This window comes from Mirounga angustirostris, unplaced genomic scaffold (genome assembly GCF_029215605.1).
Source record: "Mirounga angustirostris isolate CCGP_5_RB_7025 unplaced genomic scaffold, mMirAng1.0.hap1 SCAF_12, whole genome shotgun sequence".
NCBI lineage: Eukaryota > Metazoa > Chordata > Mammalia > Carnivora > Phocidae > Mirounga > Mirounga angustirostris.
This window is the reverse complement of record NW_026991720.1, coordinates 57,124,503-57,135,074: the sequence shown is the minus strand read 5'-3', so window position 1 is coordinate 57,135,074 and position 10,572 is coordinate 57,124,503. Positions and strand designations below refer to the sequence as shown.

The window sequence follows — 10,572 nt, the reverse complement described above, 5'->3', positions numbered from 1 at the left end:
GGTAGCTTCTAGCTCAAGCTTTTTCAGAGTCAACCTCAGATTACATATATTCTTTGCAATAATATTTTACCTTTGCAGTACTATTTAAAAAATTTATGTTCTATATTTTCCAGTGGCTATTACTTTAAGTTGTTACGACACAAAGGCTTAATAGTTGTTTGGAAATAGTTACTTAAGAAATAGAACTATTTAGAATTACATTTGGCCTAGGGACACAGGGAAAGGAATTATGGAGACACTTAGCATAGGGGTCTGTGAACAAAGGAGATTTGGGTCCCTCTGCATGTTTAATCTTCATATCAACCAAATGACATAAATCCTATTATGTCCACTTCACAAAACTAAGACACAAAGAGGTTTACTACCTTGCTCACACAGCTAAAAAAAGTATTCTGCAGGATCTGAACTGAGTCACACTGACATCAAATCTCACACCCGAAACCAGTGCACTCTACTGTTTCTATGTATATAACTGTGTAAATAGCGTGACCGTGTCAAATACACTACAGTACTGTAGAGACATGTTCTGAAAAGAAATAAAATTTTGATCACAATATTAGAAGTATGTATTTCAAGCTGGAGCTGGAAGGGACTTCATAAATTTTTGTACAAGGAGAAAACTAAAGCCCTGATGAGTCTCCAAGACAAACACACCTAGTCATTGGGAGAGTCAGAATAAGAACCTCGTCTCCTGTTCCCACTGTGATATACCTGTGGAAAACTGACCACATTCTGTTCAGGAGTGGCCATCAACAATAAGATATGCTTATGATGCCACAAGAAGGCACAGAGAAATAAACACCCACATTTGGAGAGCAGTGGCATGGCAGGTATCTTTGTAGCTGATAAGAATCAATAGATAAAAGTCAGGTGTTTTTCCACTGAACTCAGGGGATTTACATGTAATGTTTATTTCAAACACTTACTAGAGCGACCGTTCCCAGTGGACAGTCAAGTAACTCTCACTACAAGGCTCTAATTTGAGCTCTGTGCTTCCACAATCTGTGAAATACTTCCTTCCTCTGGGTTCCACGGCAGACAATGTAATACTCACTTGTTTTCTTGTTGTCTGATTTCCTCGGCAGCTGAGGGCTCTCGAGGGCAGAGCCCATGCCTTTTGCCTCAGTCAGTATTTCCAGTGTCAGTCAAGCATAGTGCCTGGTATATAGTAGATGTTCAAAAGACGCTTGCTGAGTGAGTTTATAAGAAATATATGTTGGCAGAAAGTTATATATGAGCTATGACATCATTTATTTAATCAAACCAAATACAAATTTATCTTCAATTACAAACACCTATTTTGGACTTCATATAAGTAAGTAATATTTATTGTTAAACTACTAAGATTATGGGGTTCATCTGTTACACAGGCTTCTGTTAGCCTAATGTATCTGTTCATTAGCCTAAAATAACCATCTGTTATCTCCAAAATTTTATCCAGAGTCAGGCCTCTCCTTATATGTTTAAGCTCACTTGGTTTTTTATTTGTTTGTTCTTTAGAGACAGAGAGAGCACACAGGAACACATGTGATGGGGGGAGGGGCAGAGGGAGAGAGAGAATCCCAAGCAGGCTCCATAGCCAGCTCACAGCCCAATCTCATGACCCTGAGATCATGACCTGAGTCGAAATCAAGAGTCAGATGCTTAACCGACTGAGCCAGCCAGGTGCCCTGATTCAAGCTCACTTGTAATTGTTATGTAGATTCCGTCTGCTTCGGCCCCTGGTGACACGCACGCATACACGTATCATCTTAGCACTTTGAGAACTCACTTGTATCATCTCCATGTCTTTACCTTTATTCATCATATTCATGTTGCTTAGAACATTTATTCTTTTTACCTATCCAAACCCTCTCTTCTCCTCATTATCTAGTTTAGGCTGATCTCTTGCGCTCTGCCTTTTCTAATAGTTTTAGACTCCATTGATGCCCTTCCCCTGAACCTTAACAGCATGGCAGCTCTGCACTGCACCATTTGGCTCACGATTAGACTGTCTTGTTTTACTCTTATGTGTTTGTTAGTCTAGTCGCTCCAGCTAGATTCCAAGCTCTCTGAGTATAGGAATCAATCATTGCAGCATCACCAGATCTAACAGGATCCTAAGCAAATGGTAGTCATTCGGTATTTCATGATTCATTTGCTCCCTTGATTGCCTCATGTATTGCTTAATCTCAACTTACTCAACAGACTCCAAATCTGATCAGATAGTAGTATTTCATGGAGCCCTAAGCACAAGCAGAAGTTGGTGATATCAAAGAGGAAGGGAGAAATCATTTCTTGGGCACCAGGATTTAGACAATGCGTCAAAACAGAGGAAGAAAAGAAATTTGAGTGGAAGTTCAGTCATGGTTCATGGTCAAGCGTGGGAAGGTCAGTAGTTTTAAGGAAATATAAGAGCCAAAATACAGAGCAAAAGGAGCTGAAGTTTGGATTGAATTGAACTAAATTGTTCGTGTCCCACTGATGTCTAGGCTTCACTTTTTTTTTCCCCCCAGTTTCAGTATTAGAGCCGGATATGGTAGTGGCTGCTTGAAAATCTTTCCAGATACATGTTAGAGTTGCGGTCCTGGCATTAAGGCATTATCTGCAGTGACAATGATGGGGGATCTCCCTGGGATTATGAGTTATGTATGGGTTTGGGTATGGTTGCAGTCGGGCAGTGACATCCTGTTTCTTAACATCGTAGAATCTATCACCCTGATGAAATTTTATGTGGCTCTTGTTGATTTTTTGTAGTGTACAAGGCTGAATAAGGCATAAACTCCAGGAAATATTCTGACTGTCTTCTGTGGAATACCAAGGAAATATTTTACTCTAGTATATCTTTCTGCCCAAGTAAAAAGAATTAACGAAATGTCCTTTCTTTCCAGCAGAGTAAATCTAAATTGCCTAGAAAGTATTAGCATTAGTGCGTCTTGGAAAGTGTGAAGGGTGATATTTGTTGTGTTGCATTTTTGGATACGGTATTTTCATTATGCTGTGAGAAGAGATCATTGGATTAAGGACAGAGTATGGAAAATAGAGAAAACCAGATAGTAAATTGCAGCTCTGTTAAGACACTTTTCAATTTTTTCTCTTTTCTTGGTCTGTTCCTCTGTGGGGTAAAAGAGATATTTCCCTTCGTGCTCAGCCTTTTGCTTCACCATAGGCTTAAACTCTGTCCCCCCACTCCCAGCCCAAGATAATACGTATTTACCTACATGGTGGGCTGTGCTAGTCTTCCCCAAAGTGGGGGAATTATGTCTATTTGATAGAAGCAAACTGAATTTTTGAATTTATTCTTGGGAAACTAATGCTTTTAATTTTCTGTGATAGGTCTCATAATTTGATATCAAACACCTCTGAAAACATCAATCATTCCATTCAATCAATAGAACCAAAGGAATATTGAGAGAGCAATTTGTGTCCATCTCTTTGCCTTCAAGTGTACTTACGCCACATAGTTTTTCACATTGTTATGTAAAAGTTTAGGCCATTTTCACTTGCTTCATTCTCAAGGGCAGTGCAGTAACATGTTTACCCTTGTTTGAATAAAAACCAAGTCATCTTAATAAGTGCTGTAGACACCACTTTTAGGCAACAGGCTTGAGCAATAGAAACTTGAGCAAGGCAAAAGGGCCCACCGTGACCCGTGACCTGAATACAAACGGGCTCATTAAGTGACCTACCTCAAAATGGCCATAGGCCCTAACTAACCAATGGACTACTTATAGCCAGGCACAGTTACCAAAAAAGGGGAAATTCCATACTTCCCCATAGTTCCTCACTCCACCCTATAACCATAGCCCCTCACCACCACCTCATGGCAGACCGTCTCTCCCTTGCTATCCTGCTCGCTGTTCTTTTGCAGCATATTCAGTAAACGTCTATCTCCTTTGTTCTGCCTTCGATGAATTCTTTCACTGCCCTTGCTGCCAGCCCCCACCCCATTGGAGCCCCACAAGTGCAAATCTCAGAGAAGAGGGAAAATGTCAGAGCTGTGAGTGAGGATGGTGGCTAGAAAGTGATAATTCAATTGTTCTCTTCCTGCTATTTTCTTGGCCAGCAATGCATCCCTTAGAGGGATGAACATCATAAAAAATAGAGATTTATATTAGTAAAGAATACAGATAGATATCTTAAAACAACCTTATTATTATTATTATTATATTAAATATTTTTGTTAGATCTTCAGAGAAATGTAGATCATTAAAAAACTGTTGGAGGTGTTTCATTTAAATAATAGTTACATGTGTGAAGAATATTGACATCATAAAGGACCTTCAATAAAAATGGTATTGATTTTTTTTAAGATTTTATTTATTAATGAGAGAAAGAGAGAGAGAAGAGGCAGAGGGAAGAGCAGGCTCCCTGTGGAGCAGGGATCCCAACATGGGACTCAATCCCAGGATCCCGGGATCATGACCTGAGCCAAAGGCAGACACTTACCAGACTGAGCCACCCAGGTGCCCAAAATTGGTATTGATTTTTGTTGTCATTTCCCAACCACTATAGCCGAGGCACAGGAGTACAAGAACGCCTGTCTCTGGGGTTCCCAAACAGACAAGGTTTGGCCAACCACCACTAACAAGATCCAAAGGCAGAGAAACCAGTTGTGGTGAAACCAGAAAAGAATTTATTTTATTGAGACTAACACCAGGAAAACAATGTACTAATTTCTCAAAGACTGTCTCCAAAGTGCCAAAAATACTTCCAGGTTTATATAAGGAAAATGTGTGACAAAGGTCAGTAGGTATGTGATGGTGGGCAATGAAGGTCAAATTGATCATTGTCTTAGGGTCAGTCACTTGGGGTCTTGCTGGCTCAGGGCAGTCCTTATGCTTAAGGGCTTATGCTTCAGTTCCCATCAGCGGATGTTTTGCTCTCCTGGTCTCTTGCCTGAGTTAAGAGATAAGCTGGAGGGTTCTAGAGGGGAGGGGGGTGGGATGATGGGTTAGCCTGGTGATGGGTATTAAAGAGGGCACGTTCTGCATGGAGCACTGGGTGTTATATGCAAACAATGAATCATGGAAGACTACATCAAAAACTAATGATGTAATGTATGGTGATTAACATAACAATAAAAATTTTAAAAAAGAAAAGTAATTCAGAAAAAAAAGAGATAAGCTGGAAAGAAGAACTTAATCAATTAGAAAGTACAGACTGAGGTCAAAATGGAGGTAGTTGAAGTCCTCTTCCACCACCTCTAAATATTCCAGTTATTTTTAACTTTAAACTTTTTAGTGATTGATTTCAAAAATAGGAGTCTTTCCCAGTTTGGTTTACTATGTCAAGCTCCATCAAGAAGTCATTTAGCTTCTGGAATGTGCCTAAACTATGAAACTTTGAACAACATCTAAGAGAAATTGAGAGTCCATTATGTATTTTGCCTTAAAGTAAAAGATGGTTTCAAGGTGTCTAGGGTGGGAAGAACGATGGCAAAATGAGAAAAACAGACAGAAAAAAATCAATGAGAGGAAAAATAGCTACTTCAGTTTGTGCACAATGGCTGTTATAGGACCACAGATGTTTAAGAGCAGCTAGGAGAATATGTCTGGAACACGTTAAGAGTTAGGAGAGGAGATGCCAATTTCACAGCCATCTGCATTCTGTCAAAGGTCTGTAGTGGGTAAGTTTACTGTGATCTTTGTCTTTCCGTCTCTAACCACTGCCCAGCTCTGCCCAGTCGATTTCATCTTTTGAGATTTGAATTTGTTTTCTAATAAGCTACATTACACTTGTTGTAGCTGTGGGTCACCTGGGGCTGGGAGCGAGAGAGAAAAGGAAGACATTTTTGTCTGTTTCTAGTACTCCTCCAGGAATCAGAAACAACAGGGAGAAAAGGATGTCTGCTGAGGTGCTTGAATGACAAAGCCACTGCTGAATTGTGCAAACAGAAGCCGTTCTGGAACATGAGCCTGGTCTCCTTGTTAAATTGTGCCTGATGTTGGACACCCTGTGTCACTACTGTGTTATCACGGCAAGCTCAACATTCAGGATTCCTTTATGAACTATGTGAGAAGCCACTAAAAGCATTCTCTGATGATACAGTCGGCACTGGGAAAGACATCTGAGCATTAATCAAGAAATGTATGTGGGGGAACATTGCTGGTATCTTGTTTAATAGACAAGGGTAACATGTCCTCCTTTCAAATATGCTTTCGATGACATGAAGTAGATTTAGAGAGATTTATAACAATGGGATTGGGATGACAGTAGACTTCCTTAACCCATTCTGTTATGGAGATCTTTATGTAGTAAAACGTCCGATTATGGGCTCAGCACAATCATTTTTGGAACATGATCCTGTATATCAGAGCATCTCATCATTTAGAAAAATATCTTTGTTTTAATCCTTCCTGATACAAATTTAATTCGCTTTGGTGCTCAAGGGTTATAATAAGTGTGGAGTTACATGCTCCTTTGTGCTTGCCTCACAAAACTTCCAGCCGAAACCAACCAACCAAGATTTCTTTCACCTTAACAGTAAGCAGAGAAGTTCAAATGAGAGGTATGAACATCTTTCCACAAATGCACATCTTTTCTCAGTGGAGGGCTGTCGGTTGCACAAACAAGGAGTTTGCTGTGGTTTGGAGACCTTTTTTACCTTGTTGCATTGCCAATTATTTAGCTTTGATTATGGCAATAATCAAAGTGTCAGGAGTTACTTCTTGCCTAAAAGAACTGAGGTCAGTTTGAAAATTAAGCAGGTCCTAATTCATTTGCCTTTTATTTCTTTTACTCATAATCTATACTACAAACCATCCGCTCACAAAAAATGTCAACATCTCAAGGTCAACATCTCCTATGCTTCAGTTCATAACTCCCTAGTGAGTTCCTAAGCTTGCCACAAAAATACAAAATATCTATCACAAACTTATATAAGCCTCAAACTTTAAAATCTGATGGCAATTTACTTTAGGAGACTATGTTAAAATAAGGATCATAGGCTATGTGTCAAAGTGTTCATGTTTGATTTTGTGTTAGATGTTAACATCATATATGTACAAAGATGAAAATCCAAATTAGAGGTCTGATCTCTAACCCAAACTTTTATCTCTATATGACACGCAAACACACTACAGACATTTGGTAACAGTGGTTACTTTTTTTGTGTCCACTTGACTGGGCTAAGGGGTACCCAGAGAGCTGGTAAAATACTATTTCTGGGTATGTCTGTGTGTGTCTGGAAGAGATTAGGGTTTGAATTGGTAGACTAAATAAAGAAGATCCACCCTCACCAACGTGGGTAGGCATCATCCAATCCATGAGGGGCCTGAAGAGAACAAAAAGTGTTGGAAGGGTGAATTTCCCCTCTGCTTAAGATGGGACATCCATCTTCTCCTGTCCTCAGACTTTAGCGCTCCAATTTCTTGGGCCTTCAGACTTGGATTGGGATTTACACCACTGGCGCCTCTGGTTCTCAAGCTTTGGGTTTGGACTGGAGCTACACCATTCATTGTCATGGGCCCCCAGGTTGCTGACAGCATGTTGTGGGACTACTCAACCTCCATAACTGTGTGAGCCAATCCCTCCGAATAAATCTTTCTTTTTTTTTTTTTTTTTAAAGATTTTAATTTATTTATTTGACAGAGACAGAGACAGTGAGAGCAGGAACACAACCAGGGGGAGTGGGAGAGGGAGAAGCAGGCTTCCCGCCGAGCAGGGAGCCCGATGTGGGACTCGATCCCAGGACTCTGGGATCATGACCTGAGCCGAAGGCAGACGCTTAACGACTGAGCCACCCAGGCGCCCTGAATAAATCTCTTTCTATATTCCACATATCCTATTGGTTCTATTTCTCTGGAGAGTCCTAATTCAATGACTCACTAAAGTAAGATTCTAAGTTCCTATAGCCCTGTGAAGCTCCTAGGAGAACCATTAAGCTATTGGCCATTTATTTAACTTTTATATCAAGTTAAATGCATATTAGTATTAGAAGTCAAATAGAGACCCATGTAGAATATTGGAAGACGTGGGTTCTCTCTTTGAATTTAATACTCCATTTTGGATCAAAAGTTGAGTAGTAAAAAGTCTCATTAATATGTCTCTTGAAAGTTTTCTCTCTACTCTTGTTTCCACTTGGGTAAAACAAATGTACTAGTATCAATACAATGCTTAAAGTGTAGCAGCTTAGAAAGGACTCTCAGCATAGCATCTAGAGTTGATGAATCACTATGTTTTTACACCTGAAACTGATGTAACATAATATGTAAACTGTACTTCAATAAAAAAACAGGGGCTTTTAGTACACACGGTATACTGTGGTAGGAAGAATTATTCCCCCTCCCCTCGAAGATGCCCACCTCCTAATCCCTGGAACTTTTTTTTTTAAGATTTTATTTATTTATTTGAAAGAGAGAGAGCATGAGAAGGGGGAGAAGCAGACTCCCCTACTGAGCAGGGAGCCTGACTTGGGGCTCGATCCCAGGACCCCAAGATCATGACCTGCGCCAAAGGCACTTGCTCCAACCGACTGAGCCACCCAGGCGCCCCTCCCTGGAACTTTTGGTTCTGTTGCTTTACGTGGCTTAAGGGACTTTACAGAGGTGGAATTAATTTGAAGGATTCTGAAACAAGGAGAAACATCTGGATTACCCAGGTGGAAACAATCTAATCACTTGCATCTTTCTCTCAAAGCGGAGAAACTTTCCTGGCTCTGGTCAGAGAGGTGTCCAAGAGTTGCAGGTTGAGGATTTCACCCGCTGTTCCTGGCTTTGAAAATAAAAAGAGGTCATGAGCTGAGGAACGTGGACAGACCACAGAAGCTGGAAGTGAGTTCCACAGAAGTGGGTGAGTTGAAATTGGTTCAATAATTTCCTAATGTTAATGTGTACAACAACTCACGGGCTACTTGTTTTAAAATGCATCTCAACAGGCCTTATTTCAGGCATTCTGAGTCATTATATCTAGTGTGGAATTGTATCTAGTGTGGGATTCATTATATCTAGTCTGAAAGTTAACTCCATTTGGATAACATTTTATCAAGATGAGTTCAAAAAGCCATTCTAGCTTGATTAAAAGTAAGTTGCCATATTTAACACGTAATTTGTTAGTCTTTTTTTTCCATATTTATATTACAGAATCGGGGAAAAGTGACATATACATAAAGGTACTTATTTTGACTGCATTTAAGTTAGTCAGCTTGTGCTCACTTTGGCAGCACATATATTAAAATTGGAACAATACAGAGATTAGCATGACCCCTGCACAAGGATGACACACAAATTCATGGTATTAGCTTGATAGTGCCTTTCTAGAAAATTCACAAATTTTGAACCTCAGTTTTTGAAAACTTCACCCGGGGTACTGGATCAGAAGGATCAGGCATGTCCTCTTCCTGGACATTTATTATACATGTTTATTTGTTTAATGTGTGTTTTCCATGCTTGTCTGTAAATCCCATTAAAGCAGACAACATGGGTACCTTACATCAGTAGCTCCACCAACTAGGTGGAGCCAGACCCCTTTAATCCAGAAGTACTTTCTTTTCAGGTAAATGAAAAATGCACAAGTGTAGTTAATGGTAGGAGAAGTGCAGGGCAGGGTTGGATTGAAGAAATATTTAGGAATTAAAATGAGCAGATTAAACAATCTGATGAAGGATTGCGGAAAAAATGGGTTTCAGTCTCAAGCTTAAGTTGGATGGATCTATCCCCTGTTGAGGAAGAAATAAATTTGGTGGAATATTAATTTAGTTTTGGAGATCACACGTTTGAGATGTCTGTGGGAGCTAATAACCAGTGAATAACTACAGATACATAGGAATCTACAATTCTAAGGTGTGACGGAGTGGCCACCCAAAATATCTGTGTTCTCATTCTTAGAACTGATGCATGTTAATTGTATATGGGAAAGGGACTTTGCATAGGTGATTGAAGTTAAGGATCTTAAATATGGTGAGGGGATTCTGCATTGTCCAGGTGGGCCCAATCTAATCACATGCGTTCTTGAAAGCACAGAGCTTTCCCCAGCTGCAGAGAATCAGAGTTAGGCAGAGAAAGACTCACCTAACTTTCTCACCTAACTCTCTGGGGCCACAGTCTCTGGAGCCAAGAAAGGAGCAGATTCTCCCCCTCAATTCCCTTTCGTTTTGAGAGACATTTGCTTAGTTGCTGATTTCTGATCTGGGTTTTCACTGACATTCTTTTGAAGCTTCTGAGGATACCGTCAGGGGGAGGCATGGTTCAGCACACAACAGAAAACACGAGGCTGACTCTGCCAATCACAGGGTCAGAGCCAAACTTTGAGAGAGAAAAAAATCACACTCTGGCCCAGTTCTTACTCTGTTATCTCTCAGTTTGGGTTTACTCCATCACTAGTGAAACTCATCTGAAACTTTCCAGAGAAACCTTGGATGAGCTGTGCTTGGGGAGTGGAGTCTGGATCAGAGCATGGCTACATAGATCGGCAACAACAGAAATTGAACATTTGTCTCTTCCATAATCTATGCTTCTTCCTTCTTGTTTAACATTATGGCGCAGTCTGAGGCAGGATAATTCCTTGATCACCTGGCTGAGACTGTTGTTCTGTTTTCTCCAGTGTAAAATTACTTCTTTCCCTTCTTTCCATCCTTTAGTCTTTGGAAGAAAC

At 40.2% G+C, this 10,572-nt stretch overlaps 1 non-coding gene across 1 annotated transcript; it reads left to right on the top strand.

The window, feature by feature from the left end:
- Positions 1 to 9,126: 9,126 nt before the first annotated feature.
- Positions 9,127 to 9,230, top strand: LOC123836163 (U6 spliceosomal RNA). Its single transcript, XR_006788867.1, has one exon. It is a non-coding gene; the product is annotated as a U6 spliceosomal RNA (small nuclear RNA).
- The last annotated feature ends 1,342 nt before the right edge of the window (positions 9,231 to 10,572 follow it).